This window comes from Octopus bimaculoides, chromosome 12, assembly GCF_046866305.1.
Source record: "Octopus bimaculoides isolate indiv1 chromosome 12, ASM4686630v1, whole genome shotgun sequence".
Taxonomy (NCBI): Eukaryota; Metazoa; Mollusca; class Cephalopoda; order Octopoda; family Octopodidae; genus Octopus; species Octopus bimaculoides.
The window spans coordinates 16,099,979-16,117,478 of NC_142939.1; the positions used below are offsets into that span (position 1 = coordinate 16,099,979).

Genomic DNA, 17,500 nt, shown 5'->3' on the forward strand with positions numbered 1-17,500 from the left:
ACTTTTTCCAGCTCTAATCGAATCTGGTTTACACCAAAGAGACCAATGGTGATATAAAAATGATAATACATGAAAAGAATACATAATAATAATAATAATAATAATAATAATAATAATAATAATAATAATAAGAACAACAACAACAACAACAACAATAATAATAATAATAATAATAATAGTAAGAAGAAGAAGTAGAAGAAGAAGAAGAAGAAGAAGAAGAAGAAGAAGAAGAAGAAAAGAAGAAGGAGAAGAAATAGAAGAACAACAAAACACCAAGGAGCGTGAGTACTTAATAAGTCCATATTTTATCGACACTGAACTGCTGAAAAACGATGGTATTTCGGCAGGATGTGAACTGACACATTGAAACCAGAGACGAATGTTGCAAGTTATTCAATGTGAAGTTCTTACGATCGTGAATGACCCTGTAACCGAAGTTTCAACTCTTTAGATAGTTGTTCAAGAGTATCACAGAATGGTTTGAGAGATAATAGAGAATTAAGCATTTAGGGCGATGCGTTTAATATCCCAATATTCTGTCTAGCCATCCATACCCAGTCATATATGTGCTTTTATTATTGGATGTAAGAGCTTCATCAGATAACAATAACATTCGCAATGGATTGTGGGATTCCATCAGAAGCGCTGAAATAAAAAGAATGCATTAAAATTCATTGTTATAGACGCATTGTTGTTGGCACTCTGTCGCTTACGACGATCAACGGAACACCCTGCTCGTGAAATTAACGTGCAAGTGGCTGAGCACTCCACAGACACGTAGTTCTCGGGTATATTCAGTGTGACACAGTGTGACAAGTCTGACCCTTTGAATTACAGGCACAACAGAAACAGGAAGTAAGAGTGAGAGAAAGTTGTGGTGAAAGAGTACAGCAGGGTTCGCCACCATCCTCTGCCGGGGCCTCGTGGAGCTTTAGGTGTTTTCGCTCAATAAACATTCACAACGCCCGGTCTGGGGATCGAAACCGCGATCCTATGACCGCGAGTCAGCTGCCCTAACCACTAGGCCATTGCGCCTCCAATATAGACACAACATACTAGTATTTCTACATTCTAGTGCAGAAATGGGGCCTCACTATCCTTTACCTCTTACATCAATATTTGTATATATCATTGTGCAACAAACATGGAAAAGGCCTAAAGTCATCGTGTGATCTGCTGCAAATAACAATCGAACTATTTCAAATCACTCTGTAACTGTTAAAGCAACATTTAATATAGGTATTTATCATTGTAGTCCTCGACACTTTATTACACAAATCCAAGGACGATCATCGTATTTTGAGCATGGAATTATCCTTGATTTGAGAATAAATGATATAAACAGAAAACGCTGAGCTGTAATGGTGCTTGCAAGATACTATCAAGGGAAGACTATTGAATTTTCAATGTCTGTGTCGTTTTCTTCATAATAAAACATCAGTTTACAAAATCTGCCATTCGTGACTGGGGATATTAAGAGTAAATTGTCTCAGTTTCTTCCGTAACCTACACGAAACTTTTATGGCGGTAAACAGTAATGCGTACATATCATTTTTACATGCAAGAAGTGGACATCTACTTCGAAATTTTTACCGAGCAACCTTCGTTAGCGTAAGGAAGTTACTACACCGGAGTTTTAAAGTAAATCTACGCTTTTCTGAAAGCATAAAATAATAAAACAGATGGGGTACTCTACTGAAATGTACTCTACATTGTTGTGTGTGTACATGTGTGTATGTATGTGTGTGTGCGTGTGTATATATGAATGGGTAACGCTCGTCTTTTGAGCATAGTGTGTCTTTTGACTCAATAATTAGACCCCATCTTTGTAGCTTTATTTGCTTCAAAATCCATATATATATATTAATGCAAATCTCCTCATACAGATTTAATAATCCTTAACTTCTGCTATTAAGGGATACATTGAATTTTGCCTGAAACAGCTGTAAAACATTCTACATAAAATATAAATTTGTTTATACCATTGGTCTCTTTATCTCATTCTTTTATATATATATATATATATATATATATATATACATATGTGGGTGTGTGTGTGTGTGTGTGTGTGCGTGTATGTATGTTTGTATGTATGTATGTATATATATATATATATATATATATATATATATATATATATGTACATGCATATATATATATGTGTGTGTATGTATGTACGTATGTACTTATGCACGCATTTATGTAGACACGTATCTTGATGCATAAATAGAATAAGCGCCAAGTGCTTAATGAGTGTATGATTGATAGCATAATAACTGAAAGAAAAATAGAATAAAAACAAAAGACTCATATAATCAATAACAACTTACAAATGGCCGCTCATGCACTTCACGCCTATTTGTAACGTAATCTTATCACGTGGTCACCAAAGAAACTGTAATTTTTACCTCCGTATTTCAAAAGCCTTTAGATTCTAAATATACACAGATTGGCGATAGTAGATCAAAGGGATTTCATTTCATTGATCTTTTTCTCTCTTCACGTACTTTTCCTCTATGTGTGAAATTGTGCATCTCATTGTCCTGGAAACGCAATGCCCATTGCTGGAGGCATTGTTAATGTGTCTACTAAAATCTTGTTCAGTTGTGTATGGTTATATATGATGATGGATTATTTGAAGAGGACGTAAGAGGTTATACAACCGCATCAATAAAACTATCCATAAAATTAGATGGGAAGAAAGCAAACTATGTACAGTGAGAGTGTTCTGTTTTTTTCTTCTTACTCTCAATGTATATAAATGTGCATTTGAGAGAGTATGTGTGTGTGTGAGTATGCCTGTGAGTACATGTGTGTTAGTACTTGTGTGTGAGTATGTGTCTGTAATCATGTGTGTGAGTATGTGTGTGCTTGTGTGTATATGTGTCGGTACATAGAGGAATATACATAGAGATGCATTAGTACAGATATATATATGTATATATATACATATATATAGGCGTACATGCTATGCTATGCATACGTCTACACATGTCTGGTTGTGTTTGTGTGTGTATGTTAGAATGGGAATCAGAGAGTGTGTATGTGTGTGTTTCTCGGATAACTTTAAGGCCTAGAACTGTACGGGAAGGGATTGTGAATTCCCTTGAACTTAGTACTTCATTGCTGCTTCAAATTATCGAACCTCGTGGGAGGAGAGACGTCGTTGACAACGACGGTATTCGATTTCGAGACATAAACAGCCAGAACAAATACTACAGAACAATCGTTCAATTGGTTCAACGATGTGTTACATTTTACTGCCTTAATATATAAACATACGTACAAAACAAATATATATTGTTGATCTTACCATCAGGGAAGTGTGCACTATATACATACATACATACATAAATACATAGGGACAGACAAATAGATAGATATTCATACATAAACACCCCTCACACACACTCACAAATATATATATATTTCTGTATGCTATGTATGTATGTTGTATATTCTTGTATGTTGTGCGTGCGTTTGCTATTTAATATAGACCTCTGACAGATATATTTGTGAGAAAAAATCAATATTCAAGCTCCCACCAGTGCGCGAAATTATTTGCCTTTTCTAAGATCGCAACTAGCTGACTGTAAAAATGGATTTCAAATTGTGGTCATAGATATAGTTAGTCTTCCTCATTTCCGCATATTTCAAAGCTTTTCTTTCAATTCACTTTCCGATACAATGTAAATCATCGTTTGTATTAAACCTATTTTCTCATGATATTAAATCCATTATAAAATACTTATTTCACATGGCAAATTTTTTCGCTCGATACACTTTCTCTAGAGACATATTTGACCAACAAAGCTTATACAAGTTAACGTTCACCATATGAACTCATGCGATTGAAAATAATTGAAATCTGACGAGGAACATTGTTCATATTCTTTTTTTTTAGCTTTTTAGAACACATTATTGAAAATGTTTTCCATGTGTTCTGAAAGTCAGGAATGAGATGTTTCTTTAAATACTTAGCTATTACACGCAGGGTGCCACAGGTAGCTCAACTGAATCGGTACAACATATATATATATATATATGTTTTTTTTCATTTCAGAATTAATGCAACTACAACGCGAAATATTCTTCAGTATGTTAGGATTTTTTGTCAGCATATACAGAAACGAATCTAATTATTGAAAACCAACCCAATTAGGCGTTTGACATTTTAGCTCCGCAGCATATATGAGAACAGCGTGATTACTAACTTCTAAGATGTTATTTTAGTGAGGTTGTATGAATAGTCATAGACTAGATAGCTTAAATATCACAGGACTTTTAGTGGGTAGACTACTGATGTTATTAAACTGTATTTAAAGAAACGAATAGGAATATATATCGTTGATTAAACTATATAAGACATTGATAATTGAGCATTTAATGGAGCAATAAAGTAAGAGAAATGTAACACATTATATAAGATATAAGTAATATGACTCACCTAATATATGCATCCACCAAAATAATTCACCGAAGTAATTGGTTTTGAGATCAATAAAAGCACAACGAGATGAATGTGTAATCCTGAAAAGAAACAAAATAAACTGAATTTTCTTTAACTAAGAGAAAAAACAAAACTGATATAAGTTAAATAAATTTTGTATATGAAACTAATGTTAAGATTATTTAACTATAAAAGAAAAAAGAATATACTGCTCTCTGTACCATCGGTCATTCAGTTAGGGATAAACATGAATTTAGAAAAGGAATAAAAGGCATTTGATGTGGTATACAAGGAATATACGTAATGGTAGAATGAAGATGCAATTATCAAACATTGGTAAGTTGCTTTAATGCTTCTGGAGTGATGCTATAAAAAATATCGGCGGGCATGTGAATTTAATGGAACAGCTATTAACTTTTAATAAAATTTGAAATTATACTATGCGTAACTCTGCTCTTTAATACATCCAGTATGATCTTATGAATGTGTGTAATACATGGACTGTTCTCTCATCAGTCAATGATAGAGAGTCTCATACCAAATGTTATTCTCTCTCTGAGTCGTTTGTTTTGTTGCTAATTAAGAACGAGTTAAGAATTACTTGCAATCACACAAGCACCCAACACATCCCATGCTGGGATGAAGACGTCTAAAGCAATCTTATGAACTGATTTCGAGTTATGTTCTTAAACACAGAACAGATGAAAGACAACGTGGACTTCTGCAGTGATGGAACTCATAATTGAAAGGAATGTGATAAACACCAAAGTAGTTTTAGCTTGACACTATTCCTTCTATAATTCAACTTCCTTTAGGCAAGAAGGATATTAATCGTAGAAAATACGAAATTACTTCAAAGGCAACTGAAAACTATATTTCCATTCAATCGATAACAACTAGAGAAACCTTCAACTAAAGAATTATCACCAAATTAACTGTGTTGGTTTCTCTTGTCATGTTTCGTACTTTCTATTTTATTTTGTCCTTTTTTTACCTTTTATCTGTTACCTGAAACCTTACAGCTATATCATTTACGGTCAATTAGGCTAGTTTCAATTAATCCATATTCCACGTGAAATAGGTTGTAGAAGACTCTAGATTTTAATTTAAGAAGACCTGTAATAACAAAAGCTTAAAGTAAAACACAAATATAACTATTTCAACGTTTGATTGCGACACCTTGTGATGTATTCTACATTGATTATACATGTTTCGCATCATACAACTTTTCTCTAATCTTTGAATTTCATATACACGAAATCCATTGTAATATTTAAAGTTCTATAATGCATCCAAATGAACGAAGTGTAGATATCAGTAGTTGAGATAGGCGGCGAGCTGGCAGAATCGTTAGCACGCCGGGCAAAGCGTTTTGCGGCATCTCGTCCGGCTTTACGTTCTGAGTTCAAATTCTGCCGAGGTCGACTTTGCTTTCATCCTTTCGATCTCGATAAAATAAGTACCAGTTGCGTACAGGGATCGATGTAATCGTTCCACCACATCCCTCGAACTTTTTGGCCTTGTGCCCAAATTTGAAAACGATACTTATAACTTAGTATAGAACAAGCTAGAAAACAATAAATAATCAAAATAGTCAAAGTAAATCATCTGATTTCGAGAAGCAATTAACATCCTTAGGGAAAAATTAGAACCAAACCCGTTCATCTGACCTGCAATTTATATATGCTGCACCTAGCTAAAGGGAAAATAAATATTGATCTCATTTTAAGATCCCGCAATATTCCGGTATTGTTTCATGTATTTCTTTTGGAGGAGCGATGCATATAAAATGGGACATTAAAACTGCAGAAATATCTGTATTTGAATTTGTCGAGCAACAAGTAAGCAGAAATAGAAACCTAGTCCTCGTTGTATCACTAAGCATTCACTTCTTGCGTGAAAGAGTATTACTTGGTAACATACTATGGTCTAGGTTTCTCTTAGTTTCAGAGGCGTTGCATACAGAGAGACATCTTGAGACAGCAGAATATCTCGTGAAACAGATGGAGTGGAGAACGGTTTACCAACACCTGGATTGACATTGCACCCGCAGTGGTAACTCGTGCAACTGTAATTAAATACATTCCTCCAAGACATTTTGTCCATCATATATATATATATATATATATATATATATATATATATATATATATATATATATATATATATATATATATGCATATATTATAACCAAATACCGTCTACTAAAGCCTATATGAATATATTTGTGTTTCTATGTCTGAGACCGTTAGAATAAGCACTAGGCCTACAAAATCCTGGGGTCAGTTTGTCCGACTAAAACCCCTTAGCCCCTGTCCGATTAATGCCTTTTGAAGGAATACATCGCATGCATACATACACACATGAACATACACGCATACGCACTCACACACTCACACACACACACACACACATATATATATATATATGTATATGTATGTATATTTATATATGTGTATAATACGTTCCCATATATGTATATATAAAATATAATGTATGTATGTATGTATATATATATATATATATATATATATATATATATATATATATATATATATATATATATATATGCAGGAGCGCTACTGTGTATATATATATGCGTATTCCACACACCACTCGACATCTTGTGTTGTTTTATTTACATCACCGTAACTTAGTAGTGCGGCAAAAAAGATACATAAAACACGAAGTTTAAATCGGATAAATACCGGGATAAATTTTTTGTGATGAAACCCTTGAAATCGGTGTCCGTACGGTGGCTCAGTCAAATGTAGGAAATAAGTGAAATTATAATAGCAGAGCATAGGAAATAGAGATAGAGAGAGATGGTGTGAGAGAGAGATGGTGTGAGAGAGAGATGGTGTGAGAGAGAGAGAGAGAGTGACAGTTGGGAATAAGGGAGTTTGAACTAAATTGGAAGAAAGGAGAGAAGTATTGTGTTGTCTGGATTTAGTGATAATTTCTCTTTTTACGTAAAGCGATGTAAAGCAATAGTGGAGGCGCAATGGCCCAGTGGTTAGGGCAGCGGACTCGCGGTCATAGGATCGCGGTTTCGATTCCCTGACCGGGCGTTGTGAGTGTTTATTGAGCGGAAACACCTAAAGCTCCACGAGGCTCCGGCAGGGGATGGTGGCGAACCCTGCTGTACTCTTTCACCACAACTTTCTCTCACCCTTACTTCCTGTTTCTGTTGTGCCTGTATTTCAAAGGGTCAGCCTTGTCACACTGTGTCACGCTGAATATCCACGAGAACTACGTTAAGGGTACACGTGTCTGTGGAGTGCTCAGCCACTTGCACGTTAATTTCACGAGCAGCCTGTTCCGTTGATCGGATCAACTGGAACCCTCGTCGTCGTAACCGACGGAGTGCCAAGCAACCAACATGTAAATTAATGTCACTAAATAGAAAAAAAAAACATCAATCATCCTGTACAAGCGAATGATCACCAGTTTAAACGTTGTTTATTCCATAGGCGTTAGCTATATGAGTGACACTGTCTTGCTATTTGCTCTAATGAATTTTTAAGGAAAGATCTCTATGCAACTTAACATACGAAGTCTATCTGTGTTAATTTTCTATCTAACTGCGTTCCAGTGATATCCTAAAGGCCATAAAAACGCGGCGAAACAATTTCAGCGGAAAATTCTACCAGTAGTTACAATTTTGGAAAATGCTAAAGTATGCTTAAAGGAAATTACGAAAGCTCTCAATAATTGCAATAAAATAAATGGCGCCATGTTTTTCATGCTGTTACTGCAATCTCAATTTGTTGATTGATAAACTAAACTGTTCGCCAAGCTAATTACGTAGTCAGTTTATTTGTTTCAAGACAGCATTATTCAGATAATAAATGTAAGTTATTTCGAACCAATAGAATTATTGATAGATGGTAAGTATTTCTAACTTGAATTTTCAAAAGAACTTCCCTGATATGTCACTCGACAAATGTCATATGATAAACTGTGTTCAGGTGTTATACATTTCAGTTCATATTTTTCATATTTTTCTTCCTAGCTTCGAAACGAACGATAAGTTCATTTTAGTAATTGACACTCTCATTTCAGAGAATTGAATAATCAAACACACTATATACTGACACACAATTTTTCCATTTTATTTTCGCTATTAAACATCCCCGCGACACCATTCGTATTTACAATGGGGACACGAAAAATACGATGAAAATCTAGAGTTACTCATGGTCGGTGAATTTTTAATAAAAATGCGAAGGGGGTTTATCAATGCAAAAATCAATATCCACCGGAATAATCACACTTCCTGATTTTTTAATGTTAAAAATCTTCCTGACAGCCGTTTTTATAATCCCTAAAACTATCGTAACCTTTGATCAAGATGTCTGGCCTTGAAGAGAGAACAGCCAAAGAGACGGACAGACGTACAGACAGACGAACAAAACGCCCATTATAGAAACATAGCAAATCTGCCCATCTACGATGGGAAATAAAGGGATAGTATCGCAAATCTAAACTCTCTAAATTCACGAACTATATGGAGGTGGGGTGGAATCCAGAGTTAATTCTCGTCGCCGGCGTTTTAGCAAAAAAAGGTGATTTATTAATACAAAACTTAATATCCCCTAAATAATCATACATTTTCACATTTTTTTTTTGCTAAAAGTCTTCCTAGTTACCTCCTTCGTAATCTAGAAAACCATCGTGGCCATCGGTCCAGCCGTTTGACCATGAAGTGGGAATGCACGGACAGGCGGAGAGACGAGCAGACAGACGGACATAACGGCCATTGTAGTAAGATGTGTGCATGCATGTAATTATTCAGCTTTATTTCAAGATTTCTTGCCAATAGAGAAACAACCGGTTTCTAACCTAAATGCAAGGCTCCTTCATTGGAATTTCAACATCAAAAGGATATTTTTGTATGTATGTATGTATGTATGTATGTATGTATGCATGTATGTATGTATGTATGTGTATATATGTATATATATATATGTGTGTGTGTGTATGTGCATGTGTGTGCGCGCGCGCGAGCTAGTGTGTACGTTTGTGGTTATAGTTATACACACAGACACTCACATACTTACATAGGCCCCCCCCACACACCTTATCCTTTCATGAGAAAGGAATGTAGTGCAAATCACTCTTTACTCTTTTTCAAAAACTGGTGAGGTGAAGGGTGGAAGATTTTTTTCAAATCTCGTTAAAAGCTCGCAATGTGCCAGAAGTGTTTTTAAACCAAAGGAAATATTAAGTTCTCGGCCAAAGACGAGAAAATCTGCATTTGAACTACGAAAGCAGAGAACAAAGTCAAACACCGCATCTGTTCCAGATCGTCTGAACACATACCGCTGGACTTTGTATCCGAGGCTAGACCACTTCGTCTAATTCGCAAACGCTAAATATGCAGAGGTAAAGAGCAATGAAATATCAGTGCATCCGGTGTCACAATGATAATTTGCATTATATGCAAATGTATTTAAAGCAACAACACCGAATGGACAATTATCGTGCGCAAAAGAATTAGCTCTTGTTTAAAATATATCTATTTGATATAGCTTTGCTCTATCAATTACAATGTTGTTATCTCTGTAATATTGCACAAATGTTAAATAGAAGGTAATGTCTTTCCTGTACCTATAACATTTTCAATTTTGCTCACAACAAAGGCGGGGAAAGGATATTCTGAAGGACATAAAACAGCAGCAAATCTAATTTAATAGGAAAATGTATTTGTTTTTATGATTTCAAAACAATGTGGAGTGAAGCTTAAACCAAATTAAGAAACTTGGCAATGTTTAGGATAAAATAAGTGTCGACTTGTTCTACACGTCGTAATGTCTGTTAGACTTTGTTGATTGATCAATTATTCATGCAGCTAATTAGCAAGTACGTTTATCTTTAACAAGACAGTATTATTCACATAAAACTGGCAGTTGTTCCGAAACAATAGATTACTGATACAATGTGAGATCTTTTGCTTTGAGGTGTTAATGAATTCTAATTCTGATTCTGCTTCTACAAATATCAGTCTAAGACGATAATTTTGTTTTGTTACCGTTTTCTTTTTGAATGCTTAAAACCTGCGTAGAGTGGATATGCGTGAGCACGTATACATACACGCATACACATCACTGCATCACCGTATTTATCAGATTATCAGGTGTTGGTCACAACGAACTTTTGATTCTTTCTTAATTGCACCATTGTTTTCCATCTCAGGAGAAGTCGTTTAGCTAAATCGTCTTCTCATTGTGGTGGAAGCCTTCCGAGTCTCCTTTCCCGATATCTTGGCTACTACTGGGCAGCCATGAGTCATGTGACCTACTTGGCCCAGCTGAGCTTGTTTAAGTATTTATCGGTTACGTCATTCTTTCAATTCCATTCTCGAATTAACTCATTCCCGATATGAATCGTGATGAAATCCCTATCATGGATCTTTCCATAGCCAAGTAAAACGTAAGCTACTACGGAGAACATCGAATGGCTACAGGATGTATGCATACATGCATACATGATGCATACATACACAACACGCACACAGCATACACACACAACACGCACACAGCATACACACACAACACGCACACAGCATACACAGACAACACGCACACAGCATACACACACACTCACTGTAAATTAGTAACAAGCGGCAAAACCTAAAATTATGTACACATTTAATATCATTCGAATAACGCTCAGGGAAAGAAGAACGGTTAAAGAGTAAATGTGAAACGTTTCGGATATAGTCCGTCATCGGAAGTCATTTAATAGTAATCCACACAAGTGCCTTAACGCTCGACTCGCTGCAACGCAGGCAGAAGCATATGTTTAGAAGTCTTTTGGATGAATTATAGCAGTAAGTGATCGATTCAACCTTGTCAAGTAGCATCATGCTGTTTCTACTTTTATAATACCGAGCATTCCATACGCTAGACGCTAATTCGTCCAGCTACAAGGTGGTGCTCAGCATGGCTGTAGTCTCATGAGGGGAAAAAAATGAAAGATAGAAGATAAAAGTATTTTGAACTCATAGCGGCACAGACGTGGCAGTGTGGTATGAGTTTTGCTTCCCAATCACATGGTACTGGGTTTAGTCCTACTACGAGACACCTTGGACAAATATCTTCTACTATAGCCTCGGACCGACCAAAGCCTTATGCGTGAGTTTAGTAGACAGAAAATGAAAGAAGCCCATTGTGTACATACATACATGCATACAAACATACATACATATATATATATATATATATATATATATATGGGAGAATATACAAAAAATAACAACAGACGAGGACAGGTGGTGTAAATAACAAAAGTATATATATATATATATATATATATATATATATATATATATATTCTTTTATTATTTTACTTGTTGCAGTCATTTGAATACGGCCATGCTGGAGCACAGCCTATAGTCGAACAAATTCATTCGACGTAATATGCTTGAAGATGGAGCCACAGTATGGCCGCAGTCTAATGACTGAAACAAACAAATGAAACAGAAATGTGTATTTATAGAAGTGGATACTTATATGTGTAGTTTCTGGTGTGTGTATATGTGTGTGTGTGTTTTTTTCGTGTCATGTGTGTGTAAATATATGCACACACACAATCACAGACAGACAGACGCGCGCGCACACACACACACACACACACGCACATATACATACTTATATACTTGAACAAAACATACGTATATGTATGTACACGTCTGTTTTTATGTTTGAGTACAGCATGTGTCACGGCGGCGCTTAATAGTTTATTTGGAAATAAGATTAATCAAACAAAATAATTTCTTTCCGCAATAAATGGCAATTATGTGCATTGTGATACAATTATTTCTCCAGATAGCGTCTACAGCGGTTGTCAACTGTGTTGAGTGTAACTAAAAATGAGGAATATTTACAACGAGGAATACGTCGCAGACCAGCGACAGTTCAGCGTAAATATGTGTCTGTCCAGGTTTGTGTATGTGTAGTTCTGCGTGTGCTTCTGTGAGAGTGCACAAGCTTACGTCTGTGGGTTTGTGTGCAAATATAGAAGTGATATGAATTCAAAGAACGAGTTACTCATATGCAAGCAAACTGCAATATGCGTAAGAATATATATGTGCGTAACACGACAAGATTAACTGTGATGATACGTACATATATTTCGCTCACACTCAGTTAAAAGTGCGTGTGTGTGCATGTGTGTGCGAGTACACAGTGCATACCCGAGTGCATGTGCGTATTTGTAATGGACTGTTTGTGTCTCTGTTTCATGCTCTGATCTTAATGTCACGTTCTTTGAAGCTTTAATCGATACCTTATTTACAGAACATCATTTATAAGTGAATTCCGTTACGTATCTATTTCTTGAGGATATACATACACAAGCACACACACATACACACACGCGCCCACACATGCATACACACACACACACACACACACACACACATATATATATACTTGTGTATGTATACACATATATACGCACATACATTCACAGACACACACACATAAGTAGTCTAAACGTAGATTAGACAAACTCCAATAAGTATGTGGAATGTCACATGTATGAATGCCTTCCCTCTCTATTTGTTTGTCCATCTCTCTTCGTATACGCACGGTCGTAAACAAACAGAGACACACATAGGGGGAAGTCACACACACACACACACACACACACACACACACACACACACACACACACACATAACATATATATGTATGCATAAGAGGGAGAGAGAGTGTGTGTGTGAGAGAGGAGAGAGAGAAGTGTTAGTGTTGTGAAAGATGCAAGAACAACTTTAGAAAGTTAGTTAAAAAGAGAAAGAGAGAGTGAAGTAAGACGGTAGTGGAGAAGAACAGAACTTCATTTCTTGGAGATATACATACATACATGCATACATACATACGCGTATGTATATGTGTCTGTGTGAATATATATACATAAATACATACATATATATATATATATATATATATATATATGTAAGTATGTATACATATACATTTATATATGTATGTATGTATGTATGTATGTATGTATATAAATATATATGTATATATATATGTATATATATATGTATATATACATATATATATATATATATATATATATATATATATATATATATATATATATATATATATATATATATATATATATGCATGTATATATATAGATATAAATAAAACTTACTTGGAAAAGATGCTTGGCGTTCGATTATATAATAATATGAATAATATATAAATATATGCATATATCCATACATATATGTACATACCTACATCTATATGTATATATACATACATGCATATATGGGTACAGGACATCAAAAAAAAAAACCTTAAACACAATGAGAAACGAAAACAAAGAAAACGAACTTTTTCGAACAACGAAAAAAACAGAGAAATGAGACATGCAACATTTTCCCTGTTTCATCTACTCTGCGTTTCGATCACACAGGAATAGTTAATAGATAGGAAAATGAAATGTAGTTTGGTGACTCAAGAACTAGAACATTAAATTCCAAACATTCTCAGGTAAAAGCAACAAGAATGTAAATTTGCCGAGAAAAAAAAAAACCGAAAATACTGAACAAGTTGTTTAGTAGAGATTCAGTATCCGCCCATCGTAGCTTGAACAAAAGCAACATAATATTTGTGAGGGAACGAGCTAAAAGCTACAGGGGATCAACATAGAAAATGAATTATTAATTTAGTAAAAGAGGCTACATGGGGAGATGAATTAGAACAAGAATTCGGCAATCGTTTTGAACAACAACAACAACAAAATTATATACTCGATAGTGCAACACTAGAAGCAACCCTGAAAAATGGCAAACAAAGGAGATATGCACAGGCCTAGATCATATTAGAGGGCATTGGGCCAACAGTTTTAAAATTTAATAAATCCGTACGGGAGTAGTAACAAGAACACTTTAAACGTACCCACGTGATTGCCGAAAACAATCATCCTTTTTTCCCTAACATTATCGAAGCCATTGAAAGCTAAAAGTTAGACTGTCAACAGCCATCGCATTTATCATTCCCAAAATATCAAAACATTCAAAGCAGAAAATCTTTTGCCCTATATCTTGCACAAAGCATCAGACATGAAATATAAACGGACTGACCAAACCCCGCAGGATTATTTTACTACAAACGATATTATAACTCATTAAAGCTTGGATGAAAAAAAAAAAGATATTTGGGAATGCATTGAGCCCTACTAATTAATAAAATGACATTATAAAGAATCGCACAAACTCCAAAGCGATTGGAGCAAAGTGTGGTTGAACACGGATTCTTGGAGAGAGAATGTGACTCCTTAATTTATACATTACAAATGAAAAACGTTAGGTCTACTTTGAAGACAAAAATATAATATGCATACATATATACATGCACATACGTATACCTATGTATATAAGTGTATATATGAATGTATATATATATATATATATATATATATATATATATATATATATATATATATATATATATTCACATATATATACGTACATACATATATGTGTAAATTGTAAAAAAAATTGTATATATCCATACATAAGTTTGTTTGCAATGTATATATTGCGTATATATATATTGTATATTATATCTATAGGTGTATGTGCGCGTGTGCGTGTGGGAGAAGCGTGTTTATTTGTGTATGTGTGTAGATCTGAGTGTGTATGTCGTAATCAGTAGTCTTTCATGCTGAACTCTATGTATTTTGGTCCTATCTTTAATTTAGTAATGTGTGTTAAAATGTGCGCCTACATGTACGATTTCTTGTACAGAAGCAATTATGAAATTTTTTAAAGAATTGAAATTGATAGTATTCATCACGCTATTCGAATATTAGGTTTTTTTTTTTTTTGCAATATTCATAGTATTCTTAAAATTTTGTAGTATTGGTTCCTTAATTGCAATATTTATATTTTCTCGTTTCTTGAGTAATTAATATTTCGTAAGGAAATTTGATTATTCGTGAATTTATGGAAGATATTCGGCATCTTCTAATTAAATATGCGTGACCCCTAATCCACATGTGTAATCTTGAGATATCCGTCGTAATATGATTCTGAAATATAATCAAGCGAAATAAATGCATATTTATTTATCACAGGTGAGTGTGTGGGAGAAATGTGAGTTACTATTGAATTCTAAAGTAAATATCTTACTGTATAAATATAGAATCAATTAGAATGGCACTGTGTATCATGTAAATCGACCAGGATAAACATAAACATCTTTCAACTCATATCAATGTCACTTGATAACAAAACGAAGGGGTACATTACATAATAAACACTGTAAGACATGATATCTGAATAAATGAAGTGATAGTCGAACACGAAAATTCGTTGACTTGAATATGTTAGGATGGAAGGAAAGTATTGTCACATTTCAATATGGGAAAGAAGGAAGCGCTTCTTTGGTCGTAATTGATGTATTCAATCGGGATAATAGTTCCCTACATTATGATAACCTAATCTCTTCTATTTGGCAAGTGGTTGATCCTTCCGCCGCAATATTCTTTACATGACTAAACAAAGAACACTCGATATCATTTTAACCTCTTCACAGTTAAGTGACTATTTTCCATCTAAATAATGTTGCAATGATCTGAAGAGATCTTAGTTAGACAGAAAAGAGTCGGAGGTGTATGGAGGACAAATAAAACGTCAATAGTCAATTCCATAATCCTTTCCTAACTTAGTTAATATGTGGTCATGCATTGTCCTTTAAGAGCGGAGCAACATCCCTTAAGGAGGGACCAATGACGAGCGTTTCTTCTGTAAATTGTGTAATGTCACCATTCGACATCAATACATCTCTGAATTAGTCCTTTCGTTTTGGTTTAACACTTCATTACAGACTATACTCGTCATATCCCGCCAAACAAAGAAAATTATTGCTTTCGAGTGTAGTACTGGCTGGTTTCACCTTTTTAGTTGGGTGTCGTTTTCGTTTGATATGATTGTAGAGAGCTTACTTTCATCACTTATGATGATTCTGCACAGGTAAGGTTCGGTAGAAGATCTACTCTTCAATAGTGGAGGGGAACATATTTGATTAAGCTGAGAATTAGTCAAATAACGAGGGAGCTACGGACAAAATTTAGACACTTTTCTTAAGTTATGAAGGGGTTTTAAACTCGGACTATGACAGGAATTCAGTTTGCTTTAGATTATTTTCATCAAATATTATTTTCAGAAGCTCAATATTTACGGAATCTAGTCGTCTAGATTAAGGGGAATTTGCGAAAGAAGCACGAAATATCTGTACAAAGCAAAGTGAGTTAATGGCGCTCTCAACTGAATCGAAACGAAATAATAACGTTGTGGCCTGAGACCAAGTCAAACATTTCCAAGAGAGGAATTTAATAGATAGAACTCGCCGTCAATATATAAATTTATTGGTCTAAGTAAATATAGGAATATGAACTTGTTTTAAGTACAGAACGGCCATAACTTTATTTTCAAAAGCATTTGTCCGAACCAGTATTCTCTCCTTCGCTGCTGTTTTAGTAGAAATCAATACAGCAAGAGATCGGAAGAGAACACGAAAAGAATCGCTCCCTTACGTACTGTATCATAGTCTTACCGTCTGCAAATATATATATTTTACTACCAGACTAAATAATCTCGAGAGTCTCGTCCATTTATTTTCTGTTCATCTAGTGATGTGATAGAATCTCCAGAAAGCAGCAAGAAATCTGATACTGTTGTGTTGTCTAGCAGTCGTGTACTTGTAATATAAGTTGTGAAAAAGCTGCTACATATCTTTTGCACTTTTATTCTTTTACTTCTTTCAGTCACTAGACTGCAGCAATATTGAGAAACTGCTTTGAAAAATTTTATCCGAATAAAGCAGCCCCAGTACTATTTCTTTTTAAAGACTGTACGTGTTCTATCAGTCCCTCTTGCAGAACCACTAATTTACGCAGACCTAAACATACAAACATTTGTCGTGAAGCGGTGGTAGGGGACACATACAGACACACACATGCATACATACATACATATATGTACACACACACACATGCATACATACATACATACATGTA

The 17,500-nt window shown here is 34.8% G+C and overlaps 1 protein-coding gene across 8 annotated transcripts in view; it reads right to left on the reverse strand.

Annotated features, from left to right (window-relative positions):
• LOC106875324 (uncharacterized) overlaps window positions 1-17,500 on the reverse strand; it is a 314,499-nt gene that overhangs the window by 116,527 nt on the left and 180,472 nt on the right. For all 8 annotated transcript variants that reach the window (XM_052972106.2, XM_052972109.2, XM_089360837.1 and 5 more), the window contains one exon: window positions 4,448-4,530. The gene's annotated coding sequence lies outside the window, so the exon portion shown is untranslated. The remainder of the gene's footprint in view (window positions 1-4,447; window positions 4,531-17,500) is intronic.